We start from the raw sequence: 13,319 nt of genomic DNA on the forward strand, positions 1-13,319 counted from the left end.
CCAGCGTGCCTAGCACCTCAAGTTACAGCAAGAATACGTGTATCCTCTGCCTCTGAAGCCTGACAAGGAAGCCCTACTAGGTTAAAGAGATTTAAAAAACAGGCAATAATAGTTAAAAACAGCTACTTCTACTATTGTTTGGGGAATTACATAAAGTCAAGGCTGCACATATGCCTCAAATATGTAGGAAACATAGGACCAATCCATGCATGTACTTTGGTTGGAGGTTCAGTCTTTGTGAGTCCCAATGGGTGCAGGTTAGTAGACTTCTTAGGTCTTCTTGTGATGTCCTTGAGACCACTGACTTGCTCAATCCTCCCCCTACATTTTGCAAGGATCCAAAGATCTGTCTGATGTGCGGATCTAAATATTTACATCTGTTTACATCTGTTTTCATCAACTGCTCAGGGAATATTTCCAGAGAACAATTATGCTGGGCTTCTGTCTGCAAGCATAGCAAGATATCATTAATAGTGTCAGCGGTTGGCTCTCTACCATGTTATGTGTCTCACATTGAGCCAGTATCAAAACTAGAGTGTTAAAGTACTATTGAAAATTATTGAATGGTTAGTGGTCACCATGACATAAGGAAATACAATACATGGTTCAATACAGTGTTTGAGAACCAGTGACAGGAAATAGAGTAGACGTAAGAAAATAATGTAATGATTGAAAATGGTTTGGAATTTCAAGAGACTGAATATAATTTAACTACACCAACGTAAACAACTTGCCCCACTGTAGTGACTGGTGAAACAGATGATGGCAAGCACACGCTGTATATTCCGTAAAGACTACAATGTTTATATATGTATGTATATATGTATATAAATACATATGCAGGTTATATGAATTAGCAAAACAGGAGGACATGAATATACCAGAGTGTGAATGTGTATATGGAAGGTGTGGAAAGAAAATGATGATACTGTGAAATCATAATCTCAAGAATCAAAAAAATATAAAAGAGGGGATACATTTGAAGAAATGTTCTTTCTATAGGCCTATAGATAATTTCTTTACTTCATTAGAAATCATATAATAGATTTTCCAGAAGAAGAAGAAGGAGAAGAAGAAGAAGAAGATGAAGAAGAAGAAGAAGAAGAAGAAGAAGAAGAAGAAGAAGAAGAAGAAGAAGAAGAAGAAGAAGAAGAAGAAGAAGAAGAAGAAGAAGAAGAAGAGGAGGAGGAGGAGGAGGAGGAGGAGGAGGAGGAGGAGGAGGAGGAGGAGGAGGAGGAGGAGGAAGGGAAAGAGGAAGGGGAAGGAAAAGGGGAGGGGGAGAGGGAGGGAAAAGGGGAGGGGAACAGGAGGGGAAGGGGAGAGGTAGGGGAAAAGGGAAGGAGAGGAAGAATGAGAAGAAGAAGCACTGTAAACAAATATATTAGGCCTAAACATGCTGCAATGCACACCTTGATTGGAAGAGGGGGACCTTTTATTTCCAAGAGTTGTTAATAGGAGAAAATAAACTATTTCTAAAGTCTACCATTTTCCCCCTGATAGCACATCTTTGTAAACAGGAATAGCAACAAGGTGACAAGTAAAATCAGGAGCCAAGCTATCTCCAGTCCTGCAGCCAGCTCCACCCTTCTTTGCAACATCAACTTTTAAGTTAAAGAGAAGGCCCAGAGGTTGACAGTGCTAATCTCTCTTCCAGAGATTATCAAATTAAATTCCCAGCACTCATATCCTTTTTTTTCTCAAGACTGGTTCCTCCCTGTTTTATGGCTCACACAGACTTATCACCATCAGCTCTACCCAGTGCAGGCACAGTGCTCACTTTCATCCAGGGACACTAGAAGGTCTAAGGCTGGGGCCTTCTATGGCCCTAACCAGGATTTCCCTAAATTGAGAGGGGAGTTCCCAAAGAAAGGGCACTATTGTTGGACAGACTAAACAGTAGAGGCCCCAAATGAACAGATGTATCCATCATCAAAGCTTACAAGAGATTCCTGGTCACTCATATTGTTCAGTAAATGGCTATTGTTCTTGCCACAAGACATGCTTGCTCCCTGTCTGAACATATATTGTCTCAGAGTTATAAAGAATAGGCCTCCACTGACACTATCCTGCAACAATCAGCCCACTGAGAGGCAACAACCACACACTTTCATGTGCTGTATGACAATCAGGGCAGATACCTAACACCAAAAAGTTCTTTTCAGCACTGACAAAGGTCAAGAGACTAGCTCAAGGCCCCCATAGGGAACCCACATGGTTTGGGACTTGAACACAATAAAGGATAACAAACATCTCCACATTTACCACCAGGCCCTTTCAGCAGATCTCAATAATTATTTGACCAAAGTTTAGATATGATATTAGACATAATATTGATAAAATCCAGTGGTATTCCATACACAGGTCATAAAGACTACATGTGCTAGGATATATGCATATAAACACCCAAGAAAACAGAGAATTCTAACACAGTAGCCCTGACTTTCATCCATTACTTAGTGCAAGACATTTAAAATAAATTACAATTTCAAAATAGATTTAAACAGTCATTGTATTTATTAAAAGTTACAGAGATAGTACAAAAAAGTAAAGATTATCACAGGATACACATCAAATAGAGATTTGGATAGAATCCTTCAAATCAACAAAGCCTCAGATCCAAAAAAATATTCCAAGCTTCAATAGATTACTAAAAGGTGATTAGCTAAAGGGGTCTGGCAAACTCTATGACCATAGAAACAACTGGAGGCTTATTTATCAAAGAAACTAGACCCAGTGACAACAGGATGGCCACATTGCCCACATATTATTATAGCCACATCACTGTTGTATAAAGGTAAAAGTAAATTAACTTTGAGATAAAATTTGATCATGACTACCCCCTTGCAATTAAAGGGGTACTCAAGCACCCTTCTGAATGATGGCTCCGTAATGCCTACATGATTCATTATCAGACTTTTCTAATCAGCTCTGGCTGAGTTATTTTACAGATGCCAGTTTTCCTGAACCCTATGACATGCCTACCCAAACGTGACTTAAATTTTACACTCCATCAATGTGACAAGGTTCTGGCCCAGATTCACAGTACCTGACCTCACTAGAGAGACTCTCTTCTTTCAGGGACATAGACGCCTAGTTTACTAACAGAAGCAGATTCAACCATGATGGCCAGAATAGAGCAGGGGCAATTGTGACTACAGAAATGGAGGTAATCTGGAATCAGTCTCTTCCTCCAGATATTTTAGCTCAAAGGGCCAAAATAATAACATTAAAACAGACCCTCATCATGGGAAAAATACTGAGTTTTGACATCTACAGTGACAGATATATATTTATAACTGTTCCATTTATATAGAGTCACTTGCTAGAAAGAAAGGCTCCTAACAACAGAAGGAAAAACTGTCAAAAATAAAAATAAAATTCTACAGGACACCAAAAAGAACCAATGTCTAGAGGTAACAACTTGGCTGACAAGGCTGCTAAGGAGGTAGTCTTACATGAAACAGCCAACTCTTGATTGGCCACTGTCCTAACTGAATGATCCAAAACAACTGATACATACAAGCAAAAAAAAATGAATAGGCCGGTGGTGATCAACTAAACTTAAGCTAATATTATCTAGCTCTTTAAGAAGATCTCAACTCAGAAAAATTGACAGAGTCACTGGCATGAGAATGAACTAAATGACATACACAGAGAGACAATGTAAGCTGACTTTCAAAGATATACACAACACTCTTGAGGTTAAAGTAAAAAACTTTAAAGCTTGCTAGCTGACTAATACTCTCAACAACCATCAAAATACCCAAATTCTTGTCTATAAGTTAAGAAACTGGGGGCCTACTAAAAAATTAATTTTAAAAGAGATCAGGCAGAGAAGATATGGCTATAAGTATCTACTGATATTCATAGATATTTTCAAATGATAGACAGAAATTTTTCCAACAAAGACTAAGATTGCAATGATAATGGCTAAGAAGTTGCTAAAAGATATCTCATGCAGGTATAAAATTCTCTCACATAATATTTTCAGAGAATGGACCAACATTTGTGTCCAAGCTAAGTCATGATGTAACAAAATTAATTGGGTAAGGTTAGAAATTTCATTGTACACGCCAACCCCAAAGTTTAGGCAGATAAATAATAGATATTAAAATAAGACATTATATATACATATATATATATATATATGTATGTATGTATGTATGTATATTAGCCTTGGGGACTGGTGTAAACTAAATGATGATCCTTCCCTTTGCCTATATTAGGAGAGGAATTCTCTTTGCCAGATGAGACTAACCCCATTGAATATTGTATAATGTCTATCTTCCCCCACTATACCTGACCTTCAGATGACAACTATTTCAGAATTAGAAGATAATAAACGCATAGCTAATGTCAGAACAACCCAGTAGGCTCAACAGTATGCTTAGCCTAAACTGAGTACCCTCTATAAAACAGGCCCAGTTCTACAACCACACAACTTTCAACCAAAAGACTGGATCTATGTGAAGAAATTTCACAAGGGACTCACTAGAGCCCAGGGGCAAAAGACCTTTATGTCATCCTGCTGACCAGACTGACGTGGTTATGTTATAAGGCTAGACCCACATTTTATAAATTGGTTAAGAGCTCAATATAAAATATCTGAAACAGCACATATAGAAGGTTAGATGTAGGTCTGGCTTTAACCCTATAGACCATATAAGGACCAGGTTCCTGCCTGGAGAAGATCCCTCAGTCACAATAGTGCCATTTACAATTGAACAATACCCATCATTCATTCCACTTAGATTGTTTTCCCTAAACAGATATAGTGGTTGTGTTGAAAGTGAGTGACACCATATGTACATAGAGAGGTCCTTAACTCCTCTACCCAAAGTAGTTCTATATTTTAGTCCAGTTAGTGCCCCCAAAAATTTATTATTCAGATCGAGTGCTGAGAACTCTGGTAAGACACATTAAAAAAGAACTCAAGAAGTAGACCCCAGAAAACTGAATAACCCTATTAAAAAATGGGGTACAGCGTTAAACAAAGAATTTTCACCTGAAGAACTTCGGATGGCAGACAAGCATCTTAAAAAATGCACATTTTCTTTGGTCATATGGAAATGCAAATCTAAACATCCCTGATATTTCACCTTACACCAGTCAGAATGGCTAAGATTAAAAATTCAGGAGACAGCAGGTGTTGGCCAGCATGTGGAGAAAGAGGAATACATCTCCACTGCTGGTGGAGTTGGAAAATGGTACAACCACTCTGGAAATCACTTTGGCAGTTCCTCAGAAAACTGGGCACGTCACTTCCAGAAGATCCTGCTATACTACTCCTGGGCATATACCCAGAGGATTCCCCAGCCTGTAATGAGGATATATGCTCCACTATATTCATAGCAGCCCTATTTATAATTGCCAGAAGCTGGAAAGAACCCAGGTATCCCTCAACAGAAGAATGGATGCAAAAAATGTGGTATACATAAACAATGGAGTACTATACAGCCATTAGAAACAATGAATTCCAAGAACTTTGGAGCATTTGCCATTTGGTAAACCTGCTCACATGCTAGGAATAAGAAGGGCAAGAAATTATATTGAGTTTAGCCAACTTTGTGGAACTTACAATCTAATTCTATAGAATGCTCAGTTATTTCCATTCTTCTCTAAGAAATAAGCTTTTCTCTACCAACCACTGGTATTCTACTGCAGGCCTATTAGCACTTCAGCAGAGAGAGGAACTGCAACCCTGACAATATGTCCAGTAACAACTTAACCACCATGTATTTAATCAACATGTCCCTCAGGTCTCTAAATTCCAAGAGAAGCCAAGTATGGTTTCAGCAGTATGCACGGACCCATTTGGAAAAACCTTCCCACCATAATCTATGCCTCTTTGGATTTTATAAATCTGCCACAGAATACAAACTTGAACTTCTCTATTCATGAATAAAAGATGGCCTCCTGAAGAGCTATTGATGGCACCTGGAAAAGCATTTGTGGTTTAGTGGAATTGAGTCCATCAAGTACAACCCATTGCTGAGACACCCAGAGGAGAGAGCCCCAAGAACCCTCAGCTAAAAGAAGGGTGTGGTTTCCCCATTAAAACATGGGCTAAGATGATCAAGCAAAAGCATGAATGTGCTCAGTACCCTGCTTGCTCTCTGCCAGTAGTGTCTGCATCTAAGTTCTCGAATTTGGACTCTGCAAGATTTAATGTGATTAAGGCAAACACATAAATGCTTTATGACCTGCCTTGGCCCTGTCAGAGTTTGGACTGCTTATCCATGAATATCATTACTTGGGAGTGTCTTCTATTTTATTTCTGATTTTTACCTATAAAATATTTTCCTCAAAAAAAAAAGAAACAATGAATTCATGAAATTCTTAAGCAAATGGATGGAGCTGGAGAACATCATACTAAGTGAGGTAACCCAGTCTCGAAAGATCAATCGTGGTATGCACTTACTAATAGGTAGATATTAACCTAGGAAACTGGAATACCCAAAACATAATCCACACATCAAATGAGGTACAAGAAGACCGTAGGAGTGGCCCCTGGTTCTGGAAAGACCCAGTGTAGCAGTATGAGGCAAAACCAGAACAGGGAAGTGGGAAGTGGTGGGTGGGAGAACAGGTGGGGGAAGGGGGTGTATGGGACTTTTGGGGAGTTGGGGGCCACAAAAGGGGAAATTATTTGAAATGTAAATAAAAAATATATCGAATTAAAAAATATAGAAAAGAAAAAAGAAGAAAAGAAAGAAATTATAATTTTAAAATTGGTAATAAATTCTCTTCACAGAGCATGCAGAAGAAATAAATACTTGGTAAAAAAATTAAACAATAACATGCAAAAGTATGCTGAAATAGAAAATGTATTGTTTAATTAAACTTTAAAAAGTCAAAAAAAAAATAGACAGAAAAGGGAACCAGATGATCCCGTACTATCTCCTTAGGCCTAGCCAGCAGGACTAGCCAGAGTAGACACATGAGATAGACAGATGAAATAGATGTTACCATAAAAATTTACAATATCTTAGAGACAAACCAAGATCAAGTCCCAGTATCCACCAGTTAGTATGGCCTAGCAGAGGGAAGAATGAATAGACAGGGGAAACCTGTGCTTCAAATCCTATGCTCTCCTGACCTGAGCACGGTCTGAGCAATTAGCACTCCCTCTACTTGATGATTGCCCCCACCTAAGGAAAGCAAATGCCAGTGTGGGGAACAGATATAAAAAACCAGCATGCCCTAGCCTCACTGAAACTCACACCCACTTTTGATTAGCAAACAATATTCTCATGTGCAGATGGCTCACGTTCTTTAAAGAAAAAATACAATAACAGTAACATGATAATTGCCCATGCTTGGACAATGACAAAGAGAAAATTAAGTGTTCTTAGACACCAGTGGCCAGTTGTAAAAATGCAATAGCTTCTGATAGTACAAGTTATTTTCCCAATTTGGAAAGATCCCTTTCCAGCTTCACAGATGTGCTCTACTGTCTAAACAACCATTATCATGTTTGAAGAATATACCCTCTCTTTTAATACCAAGGCTGAAAATTCCTTGCTTAAGGTTTTTTTCCATTTATAATCCTCTGTCATTTAAACCTGGGGTTCACTCAACTTTATTATCAAAGTTGGTGGCCCAAGCTCAAACTTGAATAAAGGCTCTGATATGATTACAATGGACTTTGATTCCTGGTGGTCACTTTTGAGTTTTACACACAGGGCACAACAATAGTAGTAGTAGTAGTAGTAGTAGTAGTAGTAGTAGTAGTCGTAGTCGTAGTCGTAGTCGTAGTAGTAGTAGTAGTATAGTAGTAGCAGTAGTAGCAACAGCAGCAGCAGCAGCAGGGGAAGCATATTTCTGTTTACATTCTAATGTAAGACAGAAAAAAAGAGAACAGAATTGCAAGGGTGTTTGGCACAGAGCATCTTACAGGAGTGGGAAGAAGAAACTCAAATAAGATATTTTATGAAACAACCCTATAATAAAATAAAGCACCACAAAAGGAGGTCTTTCTTACCAAATGTTTTAGCTCTACCATTTCTCATATTCAGGTTGACAGGGAGAGGTGCAATTAAATAGCAATTATTTACATAGAACGTCATGAAGGGAGTGTGAGAAGCATCAAGTCTCCAGATTCTGTTAGATATTGAAAGTTAAGATGAATCACATTTTTTCATATAAATTGAAGACTGATGACTCTGTAAAAATGATATATCAGTTGTGTCAGGGGCAGATATACATCACCAACAAATGAAATTGGCACTGAATGACTCTAAAGATAACTGTGGAAAATCCAGATATGAAACCCCACACTATCTATTTCTATTGGCTCTGTCTCCTGCAGCTCCCAGGAGCAGCACACCCTTCTCTACTGAGCAGCATACAGCCAAGCCCTGGCTAGAGCCTGGATCCAGCTCAGACCCAGACTCCAACCAGGAGCCTGACTTGCAAAATCCCTGTGTTCACGGACTTCTATTATCTCTGTTTGTCTATGATTGGTTGAGGGTGTGCATTCATATGAAGAAAGGAGCTAGGACCAATCAAAAGAGAGCTCTCAAACCAAGTGATAGAGATAAAAAAAAATCTATTGTATCTAGGGAGATTTAAAGCAAAGCTTTTGTACTGGCTCTCTCCTCTCTCTTTGAACACTGCAGCAGAAACAGAGAAATTGAAAGGAAACGGATAAAATATAGTTTAATCTTGGCTTTGGCTCTAATGAACATTAAACAAAAACAGCCAGCGGCACGAGGTGGCTGAGCATTTATCTGTTCTCTTGGACATTGATCCTGGCTTTTCACTAGAAAGATTCCATTTTGCTCTAGACCATTCTGATCTGAACCCGATTCTTGACTGGAAAGTGCAGCTTGATGCTTAGCTTAGCAATATAGCTATGTTATTCTCCTCCCAGGTGATTATTACATACTTGATCTTCATCCTTGATTAGAACATTCTTTCCATTAGAGAACCTGTAATATGCAGCTTGCAGTAGAGAAGGAAATGTTGATTCAATACTCTTCAAGAAAGATACTTGGTGTGTTTGGATTGTCATAAAAGGCCATGAAGGCTAAAAAATCATTTAGAGATTATTTCTGAAAATAAATTGTTAAATACGATATGAATTTCATACTGCTTTGTGTTATTTATACTCTCTGTCTCTGTCTCTCTCTGTCTCTCTCTGTCTCTGTCAATCTCTCTCTCTCTGTGTGTGTGTGAGTGTGTGTGTGTGTGTGTGTGTGTGAGTGTACATCATGCACACACAGGTATTTTTTAAAGTGAGCAGGGCATAAATTTTTTCAAGGACACATGACAGTCAGAGGACAAACTCTGCTATTCCTTCTCTGGTGCCTAATTTTAAAAACACATACTTCATGTTCTGGCCTCAAATAAAGAAGAGTCCCCTAAACCTTCAGAGACTTGAAGACCCAGGGAATGCGGAGGTCGGCTGGTATAAGGGAGATTTATGGGGTTGAGTTCATTTTCTTGGAGATGGTGGAGGGGGAATGGAATAGGAAAGTATCTGAGGGCAGAATGGGAGGGAATAAAACAACTGGAATCATAAAAAATGGTTAAAGTTTAAAAAAAAGAAAGAAAGAAAAATACTACAGGAACAGAGAAGCAAAAAATAATTCCAATGGGTAGGAACATGTGGGCTTCAGACTGTTCCAGAGGAAGCCTGGTCATTATGGAACGCTGACTGCACTGTCAGCAGAGCTTGCTATGTGGATGGAAGCAAGGCCAGGAATGGCTAGGCAGTTGAACCTGGTCTACCTCTACCCTGGCCAGTTCCAACCCGATATATGACACAGAAAGACCATTGAGTCTCCCTATTTAGCATGGGCTCTTTAGTGGCTCAGACCCTGAATTTGGAATGTAAATCTTCTTTATCATCACAGCATGACTTAATTTTTCCCTTACTTTGCTTTGGAACGAGTAATAAAGTGTTCCACGCACATTTAATCCTGGCCAGTAGCACTGGGATTTGGAATAACTAAAATAGTGTTTTATGACAAGACCGTGAAATGAGATAGACCTAGCGAGTACCTTTTATAGCCTTTCTTGGGTGTTGCAGAGTATTACCAGCTGTGTTTTGAACTGTTTCAAGAAGGGATGAAAAATGTCTAGTGTACCTCTCACAGACATTTCTTGATAACATAATATGTCTTCTTAGACAATCTCAAGCTTCCTCACCTGCCCCAAAATTGTTTATTGACAACTTACTCTGTGCCAGGGCCAGTTCTCGGTATTAATGATGAAGATTTGATCACAAAGAAAATAAACTATCAGCCTGCAGAATTCTTATTGCAGTGAATAATGGTTTATGGTATTCTGTTGTTGTGCCACTTATTTTTTTGTGTGAACCTGAACCCTGGTGTCTATATGTGCTTTTCTTTTTTTCTTTGGCTATAGTCCTGTTTGTTTCTTTTGTCTTATACTGATTTGTTTTATTTCAAATATTTATTATAATAATAATTATTATTAAAATTAATGTCTACATTTCATTAGAGAGAGAAGTAAGAAGTGCAGATTTGGGTGGGTAGGTAATTGTATGATGTAAAAGAAGTTGGAGAAAGGTAAAACAGAAATATATATTATATGAAATCAAATCTATTTTCATTATAAGGAATAACCCTCCCTATAATACTGGTCAGTCAATGTTTAAGCTCTGACCTTCCTCTCAGAAATTTAGGTTGCCTGATGAAAGATATAAATAAACAGCAGTTCTCCTCACAGTAGGTCTGTAAAGGGAGGCTGAGGAGCAGTACATCTCCTATCTCTATGAGATGCTGAAGGGTGAGATGAATTACACTTATGTCACATAAAGTCAAAATACAGGGATTAATAATATATATCTTTCTTAAATTTAGAATTCTCTCATGAGAGCATCCCAAGTGTAAAACTCCCCTCCCTCCAATCATCTCAGTCAACTCCCTCCCTGCTTCCCTCTCCTCTGGAAAATGTGTTCCTCTATTTCCCTTCAGAAAAGAGCAGGCTTCCCATTTATATCAACTAAACACAGCATCAAAATGCAATAACACTACAAAAATCTTTATATTATGGCTGAATGAGGCAACCCAGGAGGAGAAAACAAGTACCAAGAGCAAGCAAAAAGAGTCAGAGACATCCAGCTGACTATGGGCAGTGCCACAGAAGCCACAAGCTAAACAAGCAGACACATACAAAGGTCCTAGCACAGATGAATGCAGGCTCCATGACTATGGCTTTAGTCTCCTAAGCCCCTGTGAACGATATATTTTAAAAGAGTGTGGCATCATTTAGCAAGTACCTGGCTATGCTGGATTTGCATTTATACTGCTTCCTGGCACATCTTAATAGAGTCCCTGTCACTGCTATTTAGGTTTTAGTCAGTTCCTAGCTAGAGCCTGGAACCAGCTGAGAGCTGGACTCTAGCCAGGAAACTGACTGCCAAAATCCCTGTGTTCACGGACTTATTCTAGATCAGTTTGCCAATGATTGGCTGAGTATGCGCATTCACAAAAAGAAAGGGTTTAGGACCAATCAAGTTAGAAATCTGAAAGCTTGCTGTGTAAACCAAGAACATACTGTAACCATGGAGATTTTTATACAAGCTTGTATGCATCAGTCGCTCCTCCGTGTGTGCTGTATCAAGTAGGGACAGTGACATGAGAATGATTACATGAATGCAATTTTGGACTCTGGTTCTTCTTGACAGAAGAAAAAATAGCCAGTGGTACATGTGGCTGAGCACATATCTGGTTGCTTGGAAATAAGTTCTGCCCGTCTATGACGAAGCATCTTTGTCTGTCTTGACCTTTCTGATTGTCATATTCTGCTGCCAGGTACAGGTACAGCTGCTGCTGACACATTCTACACAGCTGTACCTCAGTTTTTAAGCACTATGATTATGATCATGAGTTTTCACACTGGATTCAAACTTTCTGTATATTGGAATGACTAGACTACAGAAATCATTGATTTGTTTTAAAATAAGAATCCACTGCATCAAGAAAATATATATTAGTCTAATATAACATCAATTTATAAACATTTGTCTGAATAAGCTAAGGTAAATTTAGTCTTCTCCACTCATAAAGAAACTACTCATTGTAAAAGATCATTATTTCAGAAAACCATAACCAATTAAATTATAAAGCTGTTCAGCTAATACTTCCTCTCTTCTAAATACTAACTTGTCAAATTAGGGCTATGTAGGCCATGTATCTCTAATAAAATCTTGGTATCTTCTAAGGCCAAACATTACTTAAGAAAAGAGATTCTCCCTTCTTAACCAGTCCATCAAATGCAAATGACAAATAAATTAGGAGTGAGGTTTTATGAGGATTACACCAGACCTGCTAAAACTTTATCTACCTTGATCTGTTCAAATCTATTATGTGCAGATTTTACTTCTCACAGCTGATGCATGCAACTCTACTCTTGTGACTACTACCCTTGGTTCATTTCATATAGTTATATTCATCAAAACTCACAAGATAATAAAAGTTGCCCGGCCAGCAAAACTCAGCCCTCTTAACTGCATATCCTGCCATTGCATGCCCAAAGCACTATACACGTATTTTTACCAGTGTATTCTAGAAATAAAGTCAGAAGCTCAGGATATCATAGGAATTATGGTGCTGAGTGGGCCATCAAAAGACCCAGGCATATTAGATATTAAAAGAAAAAGCAACCCATTGACCACAAGAATATATGCTCTATATAATTGAGAAATTGATTTTTACCGCAACCTTGATGATTGTCTCTGATATTCCTAAAGTTTCAATGTTGGTTCTCTAAAATCATAGGGAATGGAAATGTGTCTGCACTGTTCTGTTGTGAACCACAGGTAATGGAATAACTCTCTACTACATACTACATTACATGCAAGACAGGCTAACTTCTAAAAAATTTTCACACTTATTGTCATTTCCAATAAGGTTGATTTTATAATTTTTTACAATATTGCTGTAGAAAGAGAGTCTCAATGAGAGATGCTCTCTCCTATAAAAAGAGACACTCATATTAACATTTGATCTACTCCTTACCACCAAGCAACATTTTAGTGGACAATAACACAAGAATGCTGCAAAACATGTAGGTAAACTTAAATATTTTAGCAATTCCTTCTAGTGCCATCATTTTCCAAACCATAGCACTCACCACAACAATAGAGGTTTGGTGATTCAAAGCCACAAATGAATTGGTCATGATTGAATGTAAGATGCATGACAATCAGTAGTTTTTTATGATCAAGGAAAGGAACCATGCCAAACACAAAAAGCTAGCCAACTATCCACAGACAGTGAGATCACCACTCTTGGAAAACAAACTGCAGTGGCCAATTTATCAAACCCATATTATTTATAATCTCA

The sequence above is a fragment of the Apodemus sylvaticus genome, chromosome 1 (genome assembly GCF_947179515.1).
Source record: "Apodemus sylvaticus chromosome 1, mApoSyl1.1, whole genome shotgun sequence".
Taxonomy (NCBI): domain Eukaryota; kingdom Metazoa; phylum Chordata; class Mammalia; order Rodentia; family Muridae; genus Apodemus; species Apodemus sylvaticus.